The sequence below is a fragment of the Rhodnius prolixus genome, unplaced genomic scaffold (assembly GCF_049639745.1).
Source record: "Rhodnius prolixus isolate KJV_2025 unplaced genomic scaffold, Rpr scaffold_3, whole genome shotgun sequence".
Taxonomy (NCBI): Eukaryota; Metazoa; Arthropoda; class Insecta; order Hemiptera; family Reduviidae; genus Rhodnius; species Rhodnius prolixus.
In genome coordinates, this window is record NW_027411603.1 from 38,839,105 (window position 1) to 38,854,864 (window position 15,760).

At 34.3% G+C, this 15,760-nt stretch overlaps 1 protein-coding gene and 1 long non-coding RNA gene across 4 annotated transcripts in view; one reads left to right on the forward strand and one right to left on the reverse strand.

The window, feature by feature from the left end:
* Positions 1 to 15,760, forward strand: part of LOC141452585 (uncharacterized) — a 156,140-nt gene that overhangs the window by 22,628 nt on the left and 117,752 nt on the right. The gene's annotated exons all lie outside the window — the stretch shown is intronic.
* Positions 13,710 to 14,589, reverse strand: LOC141452628 (uncharacterized). Its single transcript, XR_012457503.1, has 2 exons — positions 14,415 to 14,589; positions 13,710 to 14,259 (listed from the first exon to the last, which is right to left on the reverse strand). It is a non-coding gene; the product is annotated as an uncharacterized lncRNA (long non-coding RNA).

The following is a 15,760-nucleotide window of genomic DNA, read 5'->3' on the forward strand; positions in this document are numbered from 1 at the left end:
CCCTCTTATATAATTCCAAATAAAAAAAACTACCGCCGGAACTTCATTGTTAGTTTTTACTGGCAACAAAACGGTGGTTTTTTGTACCAAAACAAAACAAGTATGTTATACTCGCATCATTATAATTCAGTACTTGCAGAATTATGGAAACAAAAAGTCAAAGCTGACCCGACGATGCCAGTTGAAGTTGAGATTTTGAGGATACCAGTTAAGGGTTAAACAAGAAATAGATGTTCTACTTAGTACTAGATCTTCTTCTCTGAAGATATTTTATATACGTATATGTTCTTCAGTAGAAGTACTCACTGATGAAATACAAAAAAATAAATAAGGACAAAACCTTGTGGGAATAAGTGAATTAGTAAGAAACATAGATAAAGAGTGGTAGATAAAGTGAATGAGTGACAAAATATAAAACAAAACTTAAAAAAAGAAAAAGAAAGAAATCCTTAAAATATGAATGAGAATGGAGAAGGTAGGCGTGTGAAGTGCAGACGGTGGCGCACATCGTGAGGTAGCTGGGTGGCGCGCTCGTCAGTACAAAGTATGAAATAGTAAATGAGTTGTGAAGACAATATGTGGAGTCTGTGTGTGGAGCAGACGACGAGGTTTTATGAGTGCATACACAGACCTCTAGTTTACACAATGGACAGACCCTTGGTAATTAGCATGCACACATACCAACTCGCTTATTCTCGTATTTATAGTTATACACAAAACCAACTCTTTTATTTTTTTCCTATCGCCTCATACCTTCACAATAGCTCCCTATAAAATAGGGTAAGGTATTCGTTGAGAATTGTTAAGTAGGACGAATCTAACACCTCCTCCGGATTCATCTACCTAAAAACACACTCTTAACATCGAATAATTCATAACTCGCACGCTAGTTATTTATGTTGCCCGCTAATTGCTCTGATTTCTTTAACTTTGGGAATTTTTTTTTTTGGTTTTCTGCATTAAATAAAAGAGCAAAAGTGTGAAATGTTATTCTTAATTTTCTTTAATAAAATCACGCCTCTACCACAAATTATCTCTGTACATTTAACAAAATTGTAAGATTATTGAAATGACCCCCCCAAAAAACACCATTCCTTAGACCAAAACTGTGTAGTTTGCACTGTCCATTAAATGACAGAATTATGTAATTATAAAGCAACATTGAGGTTTCTTTCCTATCTTAAGATCATAAAATATGTTTTTAATGTATTGAATAAATAGTAATTCCCGGCCTATATTAAATATTTCATTGCTTTTCTGTAAGGATAGTTGGCACGCTGGTTTTGCTTGAGCTTTCTCCTACGTTTCAATTCAGGCTGGTATTCCGCATTTTTTCTCGGTGGTCTGTAATAAAGATACTGTGGAAAAAGTCACAATTTTGTCTTCGTAAGAAAGTCACAATTCAATTTTAGTTGCCGGTAAAAAAAAAGTTCATAATTTTAGGGGTTTAAGGCATGAAGAAGTAACATTATGATCAACTGTATTTCTTTAAATTTTGATAAATTTAATATTTAATCGCGACTTATATTATTGAACAATAAGAGCAGAAATAGTGCTTAGATTGTCCTGTTCTTTTACACTGTGACGTTTTATTTAAAGATTTCTAATTTCTATCATCAAACTTTGCCCTTAAGAGAAACTTTATTTAACCTTCTTGATTTGTTTTTGTTATTGCACTTGCAACAACATCAATAATTGTAGTCATTACCTAGAATGCTTCCGTTCGCGCGAAATGCTTGCTAGCTGACTAGTTTCCTACAAAGAAAATAATGTAGGCACCTGAACGTTTCGAATAAAATGTTTGTAACAGTGTACAGTTTGCCTGTAGGTTCGCTAAATCTATTTAGTTGATCGGTGATCGGTATTAAAATCACAGGAAAAAACAAAACTCCAAATTTTGACTACGCAAAGAATCAAACAAAAATATTTTTCCTCACACTATGATTAGTACTACAAACTATTAAATGATTTACTATTAATTGGTTTAAACATGACTTGTACAGATAAGTATCATAGCATTACATGAATTTGCAAAATTTAGATGCGAACAGCCCTAACGGCTTAATCTTGTTATAATTTAAGGATTAAAATTTTCTAGCAACTTAGAAATTGTATGGAAAACGCTACAGAAAGCGCAATATTTTTTCTTGAAATGGCATTTCTGCTCAACTAATTTCCTTCAGTGGTATTTTATACATATATTTAATACCGTACAGATAATGAGGCAGCATTTTACTCTTTAAAGTGACCCATTAAAGGGAGCTATCTTCTCCTCTCCTTCCAGAACTACTTCAAAAAGGATTTTTATGGCTAAATCTTTCGAATATAACTTACAGATCTACATATAATGCTACAAATTTTAAAGAATATCTGTGAAGAGAGATATTTTTAAACAATAGCAACTCGATTAGTTCTTTATTAAGTAATACAAGAATATTGGTGATACTGGAATTGTTAGAAATGAAATCAATCCAATTAAGATTAAATAAGACAGGAAAGACTACAAATATTTTTTCATTTTAATAAGGATGTTCAGTTGCTTAAGGAAATTCAATAAACAAGTCAATTATTATTTATTCTTTTATTCTTCACAGATGTTCATCCGGTAGACTGATTGCAAAATTATTTGATATTTCAGATATTTACCCATCTTTTCTACTATTGGCTTCCGGAATAAATTAATCTTTCTGGTTATAAGTTCAATTCTAACAGTTACTTCTTACTCATTTCAAGTTTTATTTTTCATCTTTTTTCTACAATACTTACTCGCCACTACAAATTGTGACTCTTTTTTTCTTGCGACTTAGTTGCCAATCACTGGCTGGAGTGAATCAGTGTTAACTACTGTTAAGTAGTTATATACTGAACTGAACGGTACCCGTTTGTGGTTATGGAGATGGAAACTGCATGTTTTTTCGTGAAGTTCTGTGATTAAAAAATTTCTGCTCATCTGTTTCATTAATAACAAGAATAATTGAAATTAACAACATAACTAGAAGAATATGATAAACGGTATTCAGGTTGACGCTCTACAAATCACTACTTCACTACGTATCGAAAAAGTGTTTGCTCACTTTTAGTTTGGTCTTCCCTGCCTCTTGTTCTATTTTTTATGAACTGGTAAATCGCTAAAACACATTGACATTTCATCAACAGAAGATAAACAGGTTAAAGGAATACCAACCACTGAAAAGAAAATATACTGATCATATAATATATAAATTGATTACTGTAAATTGATTACAGAAATTAATCTCTGTGTTATCTTCAGTTTCATAAACTCAAAAATGATTCAATCATTGATGAACACTCATGTAGAGTCGCAATGCTAGACAATGTCAGGATCAGTGATAGAATCTGATAGAGCGTTTGTGATAGAATGATGTGGATATCCATTAGTGGATGTTGATTTTTCTTAGATGTCTTGAACGTCTAGGAACAGGGCTGCAACTGCTCTGCAGTGGGAGCCGATAATCAAAATAAGAAGATGAAGCCTTCACCATTCCATCCTGGATGGTGCGCATAACCCATGCGTAGCGGAAGCACCCCAAGACGGAACTCTTGCTTACCCTATTTGAGGTAAGCAGTGCAATGATTATCCCACAAAGAGGTCACTAACCTCAGCTGTGGAAGGCACCCTAAAGGCTCCAGTATGGGCCGCATACATCTTGTTCTTACCTGTAACAAGCTTAATTTATACTCGATTTCCTTCCGCTCGACTCATTCCATTACGATTCCAGATCTACAATGCAAGCAATTGGATCAGGAGCTGACGCTTCAATAGTTCACTACACTAAGATTGCGGCTGGCTGATCGTACGCCCGGATTGTGTTCCACTTGCCATCTACTGATTTAGGAATAGTTACCAACAACCCTGCATAAGGAAGGAATCAGGGCAGAGGAAGCGGTAAAAGGAATCCTCAATCGTAAGAGGCTAATTGCATCACCTTAGTTCAGAGGCTAAGAATACCTAATAGGTCTCATACCAGAAACCACACCTTCTGAACTGATCAAAAAATCCCTTTCAGATCTTATTTCTTAATTTTCCAGTCAAGTTACTTAAAAATGAATTCAATCATACAATTGAACCCTTAAAAATGATCTTTAGTTTAAAATGCATGATTAGTGTCCAGCAACATTTAGTTTGGGAACCCAAATATGATGTCCCAAACCTTAACATTGCTCAGACCAGAACAATACTTAGGTTTAATGTGTTAACTCAGTATTCAGGTCGATGAAATCACATCTTGTTGCGGATGAAATTTTATATTAACATTTAGGTTTTTTTAAAATTTATTTATTGAAACAATGTAATACAATCACAAATATCTCGAGAAAAAATTCATCATTTTTGATTTCTACTTGTCAATTTTTAGGTAAACCTAAGGAACAGATGAATAACAACAAAGCAACGATTCGGAAAGGTCCCAATTTTTAGTTTCTTTCCAAACTTTCAACATTCGTTTGTTTAGAATAATATTAATATTTCGAATCCAGTTAATGATGACAACAAACTTGGCTAGATGTAGGTAGTACTGAACTTGATTCAGATGTGAAAAGATATGTGCATGATATCTTAGATCTACCTGCCACCTGGGCCACTTCTTACTTCCCCATGTGCCAAGTATATTCACACGTTCCTTCTTCATTCTATTCTATTCCAAATTTTTTTTTTTTATCCTCCTCTATCGTTCTGTATTTTATTTTCTATGTTCCTTACCTTTCATCGGGTCTAGTTTAGTTTGTACACGGTCATGTCTTATCAGTCACTCTCTAAAATTAATGTATTTTCTCTTATGGCATTATTCATTTCTAAAAGCAGAAAAAGCGTTTATCTCAAGAAATTTATTTACTACCATTATCAGAGAATACTGGAATCATTCTAATCAGCAAAATAATGTCCCAGTATTCGGTAGTTATTCGAATAGGGAAGAGGCGCAGCCCGTCAAGCTAAACTGTACGGTCCTCGATTCCCCGGCCTTAGCTTTAGATTTTGTTTAATGGTTAAAATAAGAAATTTAAGCAAAGTATGTTAGCGATCCGCCTTCGACTACGACAGCTAATGGATATCTTGTCGAAAAGCTCGACTTAAAAAAAAAATATATAGGCATTATTTTACTTTATATATGTATATTGCAAAGTTATTTAAAAAGATCGAAATGGTAAAAAATAAATGAATAAAATACCCAATCAAACACCAGAAATAGTTCATTTGAATGATTCTTTCTTGCCAACTAAAGTAAAATTATGGTTAAACATAAATTTGTATTTGCTTAATGTTTTATAGTTAGATAATGATTCCATAATGAGCTCATTTACATTAACATTAAAAAATCTTAACTTTTTCGCTATTTTCTCCTTCGGACTTCGCTCTCTTTCTTGCTAGCTGCAGTTTTTTGCCTTTTATTAGGCCAAACGATCCTCTCAAAACTAAAAACTACCTCTCTACATACACAAAATGTTCCTAAGTTTTTGCATGTTCAACAATTTGAGCTGTAAGTTGAATCTTATATTAGAAAAATTATCTTGTTTCTGTACTTGTGGCTTAATATACTTAAATTTTGGAAAATAAATTGAAGAGATTATAATTAGCGGCATTTTCATAGTGGTACTAATAAAGTTCAAAGCCGAATCAGAATGAATGGAACAAAATGCTTAGAGAAGGATTACGTGATTTCAATTTTGGTTAAGCGAGAAGGATGGCAGGAGCACAGAGTGCTGCTCCATCCATTAGCAGTAGTTTATGTAAATAGCGGTATATAGTAGAGGGATGAATGTGTGAAGCGAATGTATTTGTAGGTAAGAATGGAGAGTGAGTGATATTCTAGTGATAAGCACCTAGACGATGCTGGCTGTATGGCGGAAGCCAATGCCAAAAAAAGAAAACAAAAAAAAAAAAATCAAAATGAAACATCCCTACAGATATAAATAAAGAGGAAGAAAGTCGGGAAGGATTTCGCGATGAACTCTTGTAAGTAGAAAATAAACTCTTCTCTTTACGATAAATGAACCTCTGAAGGCGGATGAAAGTGAGAAATCTGTTAGAAGTAAGAAAAACATGATTAAATCAACGAAATATTTTGCTGTTGCCATTTCGGCATTCTCCCTCACCAGATCATCTCTAACTTACCTAACATTCCTCAAACTTATCCATTTTGAGTCCTTACAGGACGAATTGTTTCAAACATGGGTGACGGGAGAAATAATTTTCTGTAACCATATTTACCAATGTATTCAACGCATTAGCCTAACCATCAGCTGTTAACTTTGATCTAGAAGATTAAATGCGATAGAAATAAACACAATTCTGATTTTTAAAAATTGTCTGGATTATTTAAAGTAACCATTAATCATAAATACTATGTGCACCTAAAAAACAATTTATACAGTAAACAGAAAAGGAGGTGTCGAAAATGGTTCGCTACGAGGTAGGTGATAGAGCAAGAAAAAAACCTGCGAGTCCAGATTTGTTTAGAAGGTTAGTACAGATTCAGTGTTCATGCGGTGAAGTTGAAACTGTCATATTGCACCTGGATTTATTTGGTCTCAGATTTGTTAGTTACATTTTAGGATAATGTACTTTTATTGGTCACGTAAGTAATTTTGTTTTAATCATCTACTCTAGTGTTTAATGAAATCTATTTCCATAAAATATCCATACTAATTATTTCATTTAAAATAACACGTTTTATTCTTTCCGCCTCGCATATCTAAGATATCTTGCTAACACGCGGATCCTGCTCTTTTCAAGTAATACCCACAATTACGTTTTATCATCAAAAAATTAATCTTTATGTAATATGTAAAATCCCAATAAATTCTCAGATATTATCTTAGAAACTTATTACCATAAAATGCGTGCTTTAGGTCTGATAAAAACTGTATATATAGTTTTATGTATTATCGTAATACATATATTCTGTATGATAATTTAACAACACTTTTTATATTTATATGTTTCAAGTTTGGTTAATGTGCAAACAAGACCACTATAACAATAAATAAATAAATAAATAAATAAATGTTTCAAGTTTTTAGGAATAAATACTAGGTAAACGTAAAACACTTCTTTTTTTAAATATTTTACTTTAATATCATTTCAAGTATTTTTTCAAGTTTTTCAAGTATTGGTCTTAATTTAACAAAAAGATTTCACAAATAAATATTACAAATGGTGATTCTATTTACCGAACATTCTAGAATCTGGCATGATATTTCAGATTAAAATCCATCTAGCGGATGATTGAAAAATCAAGAACATTTTAAAAAAATTTCGCCAAATTCAATCAATATAAAAACTTACAAATATTACTAATACCACTTCTAATTGAGAATTTTTCTAAGTCAAACTGAAATTTGGAGAGACTTTGTTTTTCACGATTTGTTTAAATTGAATAAATTTTTTGATCAAACAAAAAACTTCACCATAATTGATTCAATTAAAATAACTAATCTTTTCCTTTACAATACCCCAATAAAATATTGTTCCTCTGTGAAAAACCTTGGTATCACTTTCGATCAAAACCTATCCTGGAAAAACCATGTTTCCCAAATCTCTCGTCGTTCCATCCATATCCTTAAGCAGTTTAATAGTTCCCGTCACCTTTTTCCAATTAAGACCCGGCAACTCCTAGTTTCCTCTATTATTTTCCCCCATTTCGACTATGTTTGCTTAGTGTATGGCGGTCTTTCTGGTGATATTGAAGCTAAGCTTAAGCGCCTCATGAACTGCTTCATAAGATTTATTTTCAGCATTTCCAGAGACTCTCGCATTTTGCACTGCTACGATGAGTTGAAGTGGCTTTTTCCTGTCTAAAAGCCGCCAATATTTTTTGGCTTCTTTCCTTTTTCAAGTCATCCAGTCTCAAAGGCCTTCCTATATTTTTCAACTCCTTAAGTTTAAATCCTCCATCCATTCCCGTAACACTAGATCTCGCTCATCTGTTCTCTATATTCCCTCTCACCGTACCTCATCCTTTGACAAGTCCTTCCTAATACGTGCTACCTCTCTCTGGAACTCCTTGCCTTCATCTGTCCGCCATGCTCCTACCCTATCCATCTTTAAATCCCGTCTATTCAGTTATCTACTTTCTATTCAGCTTCCTCCGAAATTCTAATTGTTTTAATTTATTTCCTTAATTTCTGCTGTTTCATTATTTTATTTTTCCTTTCATTTTCACTTATTATATTTTCACTTTTGTAAATACTTATTTATTTATTTAATTTCTGTATAATCACAGGCCAAACTGTTAAGGCCTCTATTTGTTCCTGTATTTATTCTTAGGGGACAATTGTCCCAGAATAATAAATTTCTTTTCTATTTCTATTTCTAATCTTCTAATAAACTAATTATGCTTTAAAAATAGGATTTGATTTGTTAGACCACTTCGACAGGCAGTTTCAAAAGAATTGTTTTAGGAAGCTTTAGGCCTTTGGCAAAGTATTGTTTTGCATCATTGTTATCCTTCAGCAGCTTCTTTATTTTTCTATTGATAATTATTTCGAACATTTGACTGCACTTCTACTACACTAATAAACATTTAAATGAGTGAAGTAAATCAGAAAATTATACCTATAAAAACAAAATCTTCGTTCTTGTAATTTCATTCTGTAAGTATTGTTATCACTTTATTGTATTTTTAATATCTGTCATTGGTATCCGGGGCTTTCTTCAGTGTACTGCGAAGCTCCAGAGCTTCTTAGGAGCCGTTCTCTTTACATAGACACTGTTCATCAAAGAGTGTTAAAGCTGTAAGGATCTCCTGCCTACAAAAAATATCTTGGGGCAGATTTTTCCGGGTCCCTAGAAAATTGAATTGCATTATGCCTCGAAAACGCTTCACTTAAAAAATAAATCTGTCTTGAAGAGGCGAAAGAACATACCTTTAAATCTCTTATAAATTAATTTACTGTAAACTGCATTCTAACGAATTAAGTAAAAAGTACGGTGAAACCTGTAATCGTTCTCAGTACATTTAAGCCTTAAGTTCCTTACTGTTTACTCTCACGGCCAGGTAAATATGTACACTCTAATATTACACTTCTAACTAACAATGTAATAGTGATTGCTCCAAAATTACCAGCGCATGAAAAGGTTCTATCCTTTAAAGTGATCCAAAATCTTCCGTCTCCAGCTTTCTTGATGGCTATCTCTAACATAGCTCGGCTGCAAACTCTGTGCTAGGTTTGAGCTTCGTCCTTAACCCTCAAACCACAAGATGAATTTTCTTGACACGAACACTAAGTTAGGGTCGAATCCGACCCGATACTATATTTTCTTGCTTACAGTAAAAAACTCAAATATAACTCAAAATAACACATTTATTTCTATATAAAATGTATAAATTTTTTAATAAATTTTATAATTTTATGGCATTAGTCTATTTAGAATGGACTAATAAGTGAAGAAATGAACTTGAAAAAGGAACTTTGTTTCAATAAAAATAAAACAGTTTACAAAAAGGTTGAATGAAAATTAAAGTAAAATAGTGTGGTAACAAAATTATCACATTGTTAAGGAAAAAAATCATTTGATTGTTCGCCATTATCAGTGGGAACAAGTAGGACATATTTTCCAATCGTAAGGAGTAATTCCTTTGGAAAACGCTCGTTTTTCAGTCTTTTTTCTTCTAGAGGAAGCGTCAAGGCAAACGCAAGATTCTTGAGAAACGTCGAACGTGCATCTCCAGAGTAACTTTCTTCATTTTTGTTCCACTTGTGCAGGACAAAACGTATAACGTTAATACCAAGGTCGGGTCGGATCCGACCCAGAATCTGACTTACTGAAAGAAATAAAAACCTAGAGAGCGGAGAGACCCTTAACGAATCGGCGGAAACAGTATGGCCTCTTCCTAAGGACTCACAGAAAGGGTATACCGAGTCTAATCGCTAAGAGTTAATTGTGGGGGGAACAATGGAAATTTGTTTTCGCCCCGGGTCGGATCCGACCCGCATCTTGTGGTTTGAGGGTTAAGTTTTTCCTAGAGGGAAGCTGGATTAGTTTAAGGACTTGCTAAATTTTTTGTTGTATAAAAGGATTAAACAGCACAAGAAAGGAGAAGTATAACAGGAAATAGAAAAGGAATTAGAAGGAAGTGGTTGGCGCATGGATTTACACTCAGAGATCGCGGGTTCGAATCCAGCCTGCCCTACCTCAGATTTCCTTTTCTTAGGAACTTTCTTAAAGCACAAGATCCGGTGTGGGACAGTGTGGCTGTAAAAAGAGACCACCATCTGAAACAGGTATTTCGCTGGAACAGCCAATGACCTCAGATGTTGACCCACATTAAATTTATTTAAATAGACAAACAAAATTTAATAGCAGCGGCAACTTGGCTAACATTGCATTCGACTGAATGTAACCTCAATAATATATAATCTCTACGCATGTTACATCATATTTTAACAGAGCCACTGAAGAAGGCCCAGTTCCTTGCTGGACATTTGGCAATTAAGAGCAAGTCTTAAAATAACAGACTCATCATTGTAACAAGCTAAAAGTATATCGTCAATTAGATTAAGTAGAACTATAGATGTTTATGTAGAAAGATAGATAATTTAGCAAATTTATTTGTTAGAATGTACTAGTTGAGGGCAAAACTTGAAGTCGGGAAAAAGCGTATCCGACATATCTAATCCTGGAGACCAAACTGTTAAGAACAAAGCAGCGTGTCGGCCGCCAGTTCTGTACAATATTAATTGGAACTACAGTGGAGTGGCCCAATTAGTCCACTGTGCTACTCAAAACAGTGTTTCACTATACGCTGTCATTCCTTCTCTTTCTCTACACGCAGACACATATATATAGCGAACGTTCTTCTGTTCATTACTTTTGTTCTGCAGCAGTAGTTGGTGTCGACGGTTTGGCAGGCAGGAAGTGGAGTGCACCAACACAGTCACACCAACACATGACGTAGCTAACCACCCAAGGGTAAACTACCGCCTCTACTGGCTAATCTCACAAACAGGATCGATAATCAACTCGCCTCGTTTTACACCTCCTTTGACTGGCTCAACAACAGAAACAGCAAGAGGAAGAAGGCAAAATAAAAGAAAAAAAAAAAGAACTTACTAGAAAAGTGAACCTATTGCTTGAAATGTTCTAACGATCAAAAGAAAGTCCTCCAACGCCGTCAAGTTTCTACTCTATACAAAGTATTATTTGAAAAACTAGTTCTACTCCTCTAAAACTACTATTAGTTTATTAACTATCGACTTTTAAAAAGAACTGTTTCACTTAAATAAACCAAAAAAACTAAATAAATTCAAAAACTTCAGCACCTTTTAAGGTATATTTCTTTCTTATTACTAATTCCCAAATTAAATATATACAATAAATTCATTACTGTTCATTATTTTTGGTGACTGAATCATAGTTTCAGTAGGATGAAAAATTAATGCCAGTTTCAGTCATTATAAACTTTATTATACCGAACTTTCGACTTAGGGACCAGGTCATCTTCAGGGCTAATTTACAATGTCATGTTTTACATCATTGGAGGGTTGGAGTGTCTTCTGTCTTGTGTGTTCATGGACTGTAGAGTCTATGAACATTAGAGCCCTGAAGATGACCTAGCCCCTAGGTCGAAAGCTCGGCATAATAAAGTTTTTAATGACTGAAACTGGCATTAACTTTTCATCCTATATAAATTCAGTTTTCCGGACAAGTCAAATTATCTATTTCAGTATTACTCCGTGATGGACAATGTTGTCTGTGGCTAAAAACTCAATTCTTAGGGTATAATGCAGTGAAAAGGCTCCATTTTTTTTAAATTAAATAATAATTGAAATTGCTGCAGCATTGGAGAGTGTAGTTTCTCTGAGTTATTAGTGATAAAAACAGCTAGTTCATGGATGACCCAGTAAGATAATCTCATTTTCCTTGAAACAGCAAGTTTCCCCAAAAGAAAAACAAATCTTACTAAGATTTTACAGGGCAAAAAAGAAATTAATTAATTTCAAAATTGAGTTGAAAGCATTTACTTTTCTTTTATTAATTATTTTTCGTTTGTTCATCTATTTCAGCATTTATTTTATCAATTTAATTTAGTTTTACATATAGTTTGTTAAAATTTTAGTTGGTTATACGCGGACGGGTTTGAAAGGCGAGCTCTAGAGTGGTGGAAGCCACAATAGATCCATTGGTTCGCGGTGGCGTAGGCCTTTAAGACCGCCCTACTAGAATCTAATCTAACATTTTTTTCCACTCGTATTAACATTTTTCTAATAAACAGAACCCTAAATTAACTACAGCAGTAATAAATTTATAGAATAAAGGATTTTTTGTAACCTTTATTTAGATTTTTACAACTGCACAGAAATCAATGTAACAAGCAAAACAGATGGTCGATAATAGAGTGTGCAGATAGGCTAGGCCAACAAGCACACATTGACATGACTAACATGAACGACGGCCATCCAGCGATAGCAGTCGTAATATGCTATAATAGCAGGAGAAACACGACTGTCACACTAGATAGCCGACGCTACATTCGCAGATGGTCGCGAGGCTACCGACGCCTCAACCGTCGTGGAGGGTAGAGGTTAAGAAAGGGCTTAGACTAAAGGATTCATGTGAGAGGATAGTTGGGAATGGAATTTTATGTAACGGGATTTGGCGAGAACAGAGACGAAGGGAATTTTAAGGTCATTGTGGATAGTATGCTTAGAGAATAAAAGATTATATTTAATTTTTTATCGTCAGCCATACTGACATTTCTTGCAGCATATTCGGCTGCGTTAAGCGAGGGGTTTTTCTGTGTTTTCTTAAAAAAGAAGGAATTCTATGACTTTCCTTAACTTGTTACACATAATTATTACTTTAATCCATGGTTTTGAGGTAAATTTCTAGAGCGAAAGCTTTTTCCAATCATGCTTAAGGGATAATTTAAAAGTTTTCTGGCAATACCATAATCTAAATCACTGAATAACCTATCCTATAGGGCACCAAGAATTCCCTGTATATGTAACGGTGGAAATAAGCACAAGCCCTTTGCAGATTGTAACAATGGGTTATATAAACCTTGCAATGTTAAGGTGTTAGAACTCTTTTAGGCTATTATAAGTACCTTGGGGTTTCATTTCTTTCTTTTTTTGCCATATATGGAGTTCAAATGCCCATCAATGGGGATGGAAATGTCGATATCTTCCGCCCACTTTTTCATTCTGCAACCAAGAGGATGTCAGACAAGGCACTACACCCAACTTTGTGGGCGCTGACTTCAAAAATATACTGGGTTTTCCAGTGATAATGTGAAACGGACTTAATTTGGAGACATTCTGTAATTGTCCTGCTGTGCATGGTGATGAATTTTGGTTTCATTACTGTGCCTTTTGAGATCATTTCTGGCTAACCAAATCAATTATGTCTTAAATGGATTAATAGGTACGGGAAATTATAAATGATTTGTCTTATCATAATTGTAATAGAAGCGAAGTGAGAGTTAAATATGGAGTTAAGTTAACAGTAAACAGATAAATTAAAGAACGCAATGGGACGTTCTAAATTAGACTTATACTTGAACAGAATTCAGCTGGAACCTGGAATATCTTACTTTAGAAAATCGCTCCATCGTCTCCAGCGTTCTTGGCAAAGCGTTCTGGATTATTGGAAGGGCAGAACCTTACGTTTGTAAATTTTGTCCTTACATCTACTATCATTATCATTTAAACTAATATAAGTTATACGAGCTAAGAAGGAAACGCAGATGGTGGATATAAACCCAGTTTTTATTAATAGTGATAAGAAAAGAGTAGATTGTTGTTCTGATTTGTGTTAGAAAATTAGACATGACGTTAAAACAAATTAAATATTTCAAGTTGTAAAGCCGAGTGTTGTCAGGTGTGTAGTACGACGACGGTCTTACCTTTCCTCTACTTCTTCTTCTTCTTCACCTTCTTCCACTCTATTTAGAGTCTCTCAAATGTTCTTGGTGTGGCGTGTTACACTAAAGTCTAATGGAGGTTGGAACAGGGTTTAATCCCTTTAGTGTCAGGCCAGGTGGCGCTGAGGTAAATTTAATAACATAACAAAAGGCAATTCCCGCCGGAGGTAGAAGCCAGCTCTGAGGTGCCTGAGGTAATGAGCAAGGCCTTCCAGCACTAATGAAATTCTTCTAATAAGTCCTTACCCAACTTCATCCGCTTTTCATTCTGTTTCTCTTCCCGACCGCTCTAACTGCCCTTATTCCTCCTCTTTATATAGTCTACCGGAGCGGGTTTTTTTCTTCTCATCGCTTTATTTTATTATTAAAATTTTCACTGCAAAATATTATTATAAAGTGTTAATAATAATTAAGTTAACTATGACTTATCCTATTCTCTCTTTCCTTGTTAGAATTGGGTTTCAAAGACATAAATTACTTCCCTATTAATTAGAACTGATTTCTCTGACTAATAAAATAAAAAATTATTACACTTTCAGAGGTCTCACATAAACTGAACATATTATTACACAGATCTTACAGTTGGGAAAGAAAGATACATTTATTATGCTCTGGGACTCATGCCCCTTAAGAGCAACAAAAATAAATAAAATTTACGTGATATACACAGAAAACTCTCGGTTAAAATAATAAAATATAATATAAAATCTACACAGCTGTTCACAAACAATTATTTACAATAAATACTTTCACAACTAGAAAACAACAAAATAAATAAAATAAACTATTCCCTCCTAAATTCCTGTTATAAATAGTCATAAAATAAAAATCTGAAATTAAAATCTGTTTTCCTGTTCCTAAGGTCCGTTGGTAGGTCGTTCCACAGTCTACAGGAAGTAACGAAAAAAGAATTCTGATAGGTAGCAGTCCTGTAAGTTGGTATGTACAGTCTGGTGTGGGACAGTTCTTGTAGGCCGTAAGTCCAGTACACCCTTAGCAGTAAACATGTCATAACTGTAACATGTCTTAGCAGTAAACATAACAGATATCGTGGAGTCTGCGTCCTGAACAACTGTTACAGAAAATTGTGCTTAAAATATTTCCTGCGGAACTCAACATTAAACCACCCCCAAGTAATGTGCTGTTATGTGTTGCATCTTTTCGCACATTTAATATAAAACGGACACATGAGTTTAGTGAACGTTTTAACTTTAAGTTGAGTTCCGCAGTCAAATCAGCATACACTAGGCAACAATAATCTAAATAAGGGAATATCAGTGTACTGACCAGCTGTCTACGGAACGGTATAGGTAGCAAGTCTTTGTAGAGTCTTAGCTGGTACAGTGACTTGTAAATACTGTTTGAAATATTACTGACATAACTATTCCAGAACAGTGTATTTGAAATGGTCACTCTATAGGAACAGATAGATAGATAGATAGTGTTTTTATTTACAAAATTACAAAAATGCAAATACACATGTACACTATAGACAGGGTCGTTTGAAAAGTCCGTGCAAAGTCAGAGAGATAGCACTACTGGCGCGTATCGAGGTTATGTTTAGTTAGTAGCATCTCTTGGAAGAACACACACACCAAGTTTCAGCCAGATCGGTCTATTTCTTTGTGTTTGGCATTCGTTTGAATCGAGGAAGACGAGTGATTTTCAAAAAATGGACGAAAAAGAATTTCGTGTGTTGATTAAACACTACTTTATGAAAGGCAAAATGCCTCAGGAGACTAAAGAGAAGCTTGATAAACATTATGGTGACTCTGCACCTTCGATTAGAACAGTTTATAAGTGGTTTCAAAATTTTCGGAGTGGCCATTTGGGCACAAGTGACGCTGAACGTTCTGGACGCCCTGTTGAGGTTACTA